We start from the raw sequence: 6,183 nt of genomic DNA, 5'->3' as shown, positions 1-6,183 counted from the left end.
CCGTGCCGGTTCTGAGTCGACCGTTCGTCGGCGGCCGACTCGAGGGGAGGCACTTTCCCCCCAAAACCCAGAAAAGGGCTAGGGGTTAGGTGCGTTCCCCTCAGAGAGCCCAGGGACGCTCGCGGAAGTCCGACGCGCGGTCCAAGCTTGGAACAACCCCGGAAGGATGTCCCTCGCGAAGACCCACGCCGGACCGAACCCGCGGTGGCCCCCCGGGCCCCGACCGGCCCCGGTCCCCAGAGCCAATCCTTGTTCCGAAGGTACGGATCCAGATTGCCGACTTCCCTTACCCACATTAGTCTATCGTCAAGAGGCTCTTTACCTCGGAGGCCAGATGCGGATTCGGGTACGGCCAGGCCTCGGGACTCTGCTGCGCTGTTCCCACCAAGATTTTCAAGGTCCGACGGGCACCCGGGGAAACCGCACCCAACTACGGTTCTCTTAGCTTTCCCCAGTGTCCCCTTCTCCTTCTGGGAAGATTCCGAGGAGCGTAGGGGATCGCTCTGACAGAACAGACAACTCTGCCCCCGGAACCCGACAGATTCTCCTGGTGCCACCAGTTACCTGGACTTACGGACTTCGAGGGAACCCGCGACGCACTCCCGGTCCCGAGACGCGGCGGAGGGCTGGATACCCCACTTCCCTTTCGACCGCGGCCGAGACGCCGGCGCCTCGCGCAAACCACTACACCTCTCCCGGTGGCAGCGCGAAACTGACCCGACGCATCGGTGGGAGTTTTCCGCAGTCTAAGGACCGGCTCACCCGCCTGCAACTGCTGTTGAGGCGGAACCCTTCTCCACGTCTGACCTCAGCGAGGTCTCATCAGATTATTTGCTACTACCACCAAGATCTGCAACGACGGCGGCTCCAGGCAGGCTCGCGCCCAGACCCTTCCACGCTCACCGCCGCGCTCTCCTACTCACCGCCGCATCATTCTTGCATTGATGCCAATGCATTAGCATTGCGGCGGCGGCCGGGTATAGGCACGACGCTCGATTGCCATCCATTTTCAGGGCCGGTTGCTTCGGCAGGTGAGTCTTTACACACTCCTTAGCGGATGCCGACTTCCATGGCCACCGCCCTGCTGTCTTGAGCAACCGACGCCTTTCATGGTTTGAGCAGCGTCGATTCAGGCGCCTTAACCCGGCGTTTGGTTCATCCCACAGCTCCAGTCCTGCTTACCAGGAGCGGCCCACTGAGCACTCGGGTCCAAGAAGGCCCCGCTTTGCCTTAGGGGCAAGCGGGACCTCCATCCCGTTCAGAGTTTGAGAGTGGGTCGAGGCCGTTTCGGCCCCGAGGCCCCCGGTCATTCGCTTTACCGGGATGGACCCCCCTTGCGAGCGCCAGCTGTCCTGAGGGACACTTCGGAGGGAACCAGCTACTAGACGGTTCGATTGGCCTTTCGCCACTATGCTTAGCTCAGACGGTCGATTTGCACGTCAGAGGCGGTTCGGACTTCCACCAGGGTTTCCCCTGGATTCGTCCTGGCCGAGCATAGTTCACCATCTTTCGGGTCCCCGCGAGTGGGCTCTTAGGTACGATCCCCGCACCCGGAGATGGGGGATCGCCCCGGGACTGCGCGAGGGCCTTTCGTTGAGCGACTCCGGGTCACCTCGATCGTCCCAGTCGCTTTGACTGCGCCTTCGGGTTTAGTGATTCCCTTAGACTCGCCCACGCGCTAGACTCCTTGGTCCGTGTTTCAAGACGGGTCGGATGGGCCACTCGTTGAACACCGCACGGGCCCAGGGCTCACAGTACGCCCCCCGCGAACCCCCGGACGCGCCCTGGGACGGTCGGGGAACGGGGGAACACTGCCAGGCACGCCGCATTGCTGCGACCTCTACGCCTTCCGCCTAAAAACGGCGGCGGATCCCCAGGCCTGCCCTTGAGCCGTCGGGTTCCGACGGGTCACCGGGGGTTCTCCGGACGAGCCGGAGAGCTCCACCCCAGGCCCTTCGGACGGATCCCAACGAGCCGCGGTGCCCTACCGGGCGCGGAATGAAGGGGGACCGTCCCGGACGCACCCTCGCAGACGGGAAGTCCCTAAGACAGGGGACGACCCCGCTCGGGGGCCGGAGACTTAGTCCTTAACCCTTGAATCACCTTCCCCCATCGAACTCTCGAGCTCCATCCGTTTGACCCCCAGGCGGTTTCACGTACTCTTGAACTCTCTCTTCAAAGTTCTTTTCAACTTTCCCTCGCGGTACTTGTTCGCTATCGGTCTCGTGGTGATATTTAGCCTTAGGAGGAATCTACCTCCCACTTAGGGATGCATTCCAGAGCATCCCGAATCCTTGGGAAAGCGCCCAGCCCGACTCGGCAAGGCGGAGGTTCGCACGGGCCTAGCACCCTCTGTGGGATGTTGGTCCTTTCAAGTTACACTTAGAACCTCCCGCCGAGCGGGATTTACGGACGCTCCCTTCCACCAAATCGCCCGCCGGCTCGGATAACCGTGCCGGAGGCTTGGGTGACGGGCTTCTCCCTTTTCGCTCGCGGCTACCGAGGGAATCATTGTTATTTTCTTTTCCTCCGCATATTGATATGCTTAAATCGTGCGGGTGGTCAACCCTGAGTCGAGGTCGGGTGAGGTTTCCTAGGAGGTCCGAGGGATCTTCCTCGTCGCCCAACGCAGGTCCTCCTATCTAGACGGTAAGGCGGCTCTCGAGCTTCGGCGGAAACCTCTAACCTTGACCGAGTTCTCCTTCCGCGCGAACCGAAGAGACAGGCTCTTCCACGACTGTTGGAAACTTACCCTGCGTTCAACGCGAGGCACCCGCCCGGACGAAACTGAGTCGTCCGGCCGGCTCTCCCACTCAACGTAATTACAAACTTTGGAAATTTAACCTTCCGAGCATCCGAGTGGTCCAGCCACAATGTCCGAAGAAGCCTACATCCCGATCACCGGCGAGCAACTATAGTCGGGCCGGCAAATGTGCCGGCCGGACATGCATAGCATGTCTGCCGCCACCTTTTTCATTCTCCACGTGCTTTCTTTACGGTGCTCTACAGCTAGGTTCAACCTAACTGCAAAAGACAACCATCTCTGCTTGCACTTCTGCAAGTGCCGGTCAGTTATAGTCTGGCCGGCATGTCTGCCGGCAACTTTTTCATTCTCCACGTGCTTTCTTTAACTTGCTCTACAGCTAGGTTCAACCTAACTGCAAAAGACAACCATCTCCGCAAGTTGCTCGCCCCTGAATGCTCGGAAAGCTGCTTCCGGGATACGGATCCGGACTGCTCCGGGATCACCTCGCTCCTTCGAGGCCCCTTCCACGCACGCGCGGATCCGTAGACCGGTCTTTCCACTTCTTGTACTAGAATGGGGTCCTCCGAGAAGACGACCTCGCGGCCGACTCCTAATGATCCTGTTTCGGATTCGACCTCGCGACCGTTCTTACCTCGCTGAGAGAGGCGGCCGCGAGACTTTCGTGGCGTGCTGTTACACGCGCTGTGCTCGCAAGAGCACATGTGTCATTTAGAAACTTCCGACACTCAACCAGGACCGACCCAGGTAAAGACCCGGGCCGCAATGTGCATTCGAAACCGTCGATGCTCTCTGTTTTGCAGATCGCAAATTGACTCGCAGCTAGCTGCGTTCTTCATCGACCCACGAGCCAAGTGATCCCCCGCCTGGGGTTGTTTGTGGTTTGCTGAAGTGCGACAGGTCGCACTTCGGCGGAATGATGTGTCTGTTCGTCGGGAAGCGCCCTCGCGAGCCTCCCCGGATGAGACCTACCCCCCCGTCTCCAAGGCCTCGAGACGGGGTTCGGGTGCATGTTTTAGCGGGGCGATACCTTTAAAGGTCGAGTCTCACCTACCCCTGTTAACGTGCAACTTTGAAAGTGCCGGGCAATTATAGTCTGGCCGACGCAAGCGCCGGCCGGACGGACATGCATTGCATGCTTTCTTTAATTTGCTCTACAGTTAGGTAGTAGTGGAGCGAAGGGGGAATCGCCTTACTCCGCACACCCGCTCAGCCAGGCATTCCCTGCGAGGGGGAATGCCCCCGTTGGGGGCCGAGGACCGATTCTTGACCCTTCAAAAACCAACTACGTAACATCCGCCGGCTCCGGGAGTTTTAGTCCCCCTTCGACGCACTTGCGGATGGAAGACAAGGTGAAGAAGCGGATATACCGTACGGTAATGATCCTTGGGCAGGTTCTCCTACCCAAACCTTGTTACGACTTTTGCTTCCTCTAAGTGACCAGGTTCGGCCGTCTTCCCGACGGTTCCTGCGGAAGGTGGAACCCCCGCAGGGCGCCGGTCCAAAGGTCTCACCGTATCACTCGATCGGATGCATCGACGGGCGGTGTGCACAAAGGGCAGGGACTCGATCAACGCGAGCTGATGACTCGCGCTTACTGGTCATTCCTCGTTAGCGGGGAACAATTTCAATCCCCGGTCCCTATCACGAAGGAGGTTCAGCGGTTACCCGTACCTCTCGGCAGGGGAAGACGCGTTGTCTCCTTCAGTGTGACGCGCGGGCGGCCCAGAGCATCTAAGGGCATCACTGACCTGATATAGCTCCCACTCTTGCTGCTTGCGACAACCGGTCCCTCTAAGAAGAGGTTTTGATGCGCCGGGGGTACACGTACCCCGACGCCTAGTTAATAGGCAGGAATCTCGCTCGTTATCGCAATCAAGCAGACAAATCGCTCCACGAACTAAAATCGGCCATGCACCACCATCCACCGAATCAAGAGAGAGCTCTCAATCTGTCAATCCTTACGATGTCCGGGCCTGGTAAATTTTGCCGTGTTGAGTCAAGTTGAGCCGCACGTCCCACGCCTTGTGGTGCCCTTCCGTCAATTCCTTTAAGTTTCAGCTTTGCAACCATACTCCCCCCGGAACCCGAAATCTCAGGTTTCCCGGGGGCTGCGAGCACGGTGTTCTTGAACCTTGCGCATCGCTGGATGGCATCGTTTATGGTTAGAACTAGGGCGGTATCTAATCGCCTTCGAACCTCTAACTTTCGTTCTTGATTAATGAAGACATTCTTGGCAAATGCTTTCGCTGTAGGTAGTCTTGCGAGGATCCAAGAATGTCACCTCTCCCCTCGCAATACTAATGCCCCCGTCAATCCCTTTTAATCATTACCTCTGGTTCGAAAACCAACAGAGAGAACCGAGGTCCTGTTCCATTATTCCATGCAAGGAGAATCTAGGCAAATAGCCTGCTTTGAGCACTTTAATTTGTTCAAGGTAAACGTCCCGGAATACCACGATCCACTCGGTGAAGAGCAGACCGAGGAAACCGAGAAGATGTCCGGTACGGCCAATTCAACGCCTGACGGCGAACCGACCGCCCGAGACCCAGATCCAACTACGAGCTATTTAACCGCAGCAGCTTCAGTATACGCTATCGGAGCTGGACTTACCGCGTCTGCTGGCACCAGACTTGCACTCCGATAGGTTCACCCAAATGTTTAAGGTGGATACATTCCGATTACGGGGCCTCGGATGAGTCCCGCATCGGTATTTTTCGTCACTACCTCCCCGTGCCGGGAGTGGGTAATTTGCGTGCCTGCTGCCTTCCATAGATGTGGTAGCCGTTTCTCAGGCTCCCTCTCCGGAATCGAACCCTGATTCCCCGTTACCCGTAATCACCATGGTGGGCCAATAACCCACCATCCAGTGTGATGAGGCAGACATTTGATAGATGCGTCGCCGATGCTTGACCGTGCGGTCTGCCTAGAGGTTACTTAGAGTCACCAAATGAGTCGGCCCGCAGAAGCGGACCGTTTGGTCTTTAAAGGTAACGGCACTCCGTCCGGTTGCCCGGCCGGAGACACCGTGAGCATGTATTAGCTTGGAATTGCCACAGGTATCCAAGTAGGATGCGTACGATCTAAGGAAACATATCTGATGTAATGAGCCATTCGCGGTTTCAGTTTGGTCAAGTCTGTACTGAGACATGCATGGCTTAGGCTTTGAGACGAGCATATGACTACTGGCAGGATCAACCAGGGTACGGTGCATACTGTGCGTATGCAACACTCGCGCGAGGCAGAGTGCCATGTTTTAAGCAAGGAAAGCGGCTCGCCACTAACTTAGGCAACGCAACACTGCTGCGTGAACAACAGGTTACACCGCTTTCCCGAAAACATACTACTACTCCCACTACTTTGGTTAGAGGCCTACGTAGTTCCGCTTTTAAAGCTGGAAACTTCGAGACGTTCGTTTG

At 57.6% G+C, this 6,183-nt stretch overlaps 2 non-coding genes and 1 pseudogene across 2 annotated transcripts; all 3 read right to left on the bottom strand.

Moving 5' to 3' along the window:
- Positions 1-305: 305 nt before the first annotated feature.
- LOC145982818 (large subunit ribosomal RNA) lies at positions 306-2,559 on the bottom strand (annotated as a pseudogene).
- Positions 2,560-3,486: 927 nt separating this feature from the next.
- Positions 3,487-3,638, bottom strand: LOC145982820 (5.8S ribosomal RNA). Its single transcript, XR_014441152.1, has one exon. It is a non-coding gene; the product is annotated as a 5.8S ribosomal RNA (ribosomal RNA).
- Positions 3,639-4,141: 503 nt separating this feature from the next.
- LOC145982822 (small subunit ribosomal RNA) lies at positions 4,142-5,969 on the bottom strand. Its single transcript, XR_014441154.1, has one exon. It is a non-coding gene; the product is annotated as a small subunit ribosomal RNA (ribosomal RNA).
- Positions 5,970-6,183: the final 214 nt, after the last annotated feature.

Source organism: Lepisma saccharinum, unplaced genomic scaffold (assembly GCF_977018435.1).
Source record: "Lepisma saccharinum unplaced genomic scaffold, izLepSacc3.1 HAP1_SCAFFOLD_437, whole genome shotgun sequence".
Taxonomy (NCBI): Eukaryota; Metazoa; Arthropoda; class Insecta; order Zygentoma; family Lepismatidae; genus Lepisma; species Lepisma saccharinum.
The sequence above is the reverse complement of the archived record's forward strand: the minus strand, read 5'-3'. Positions and strand labels throughout refer to the sequence as shown.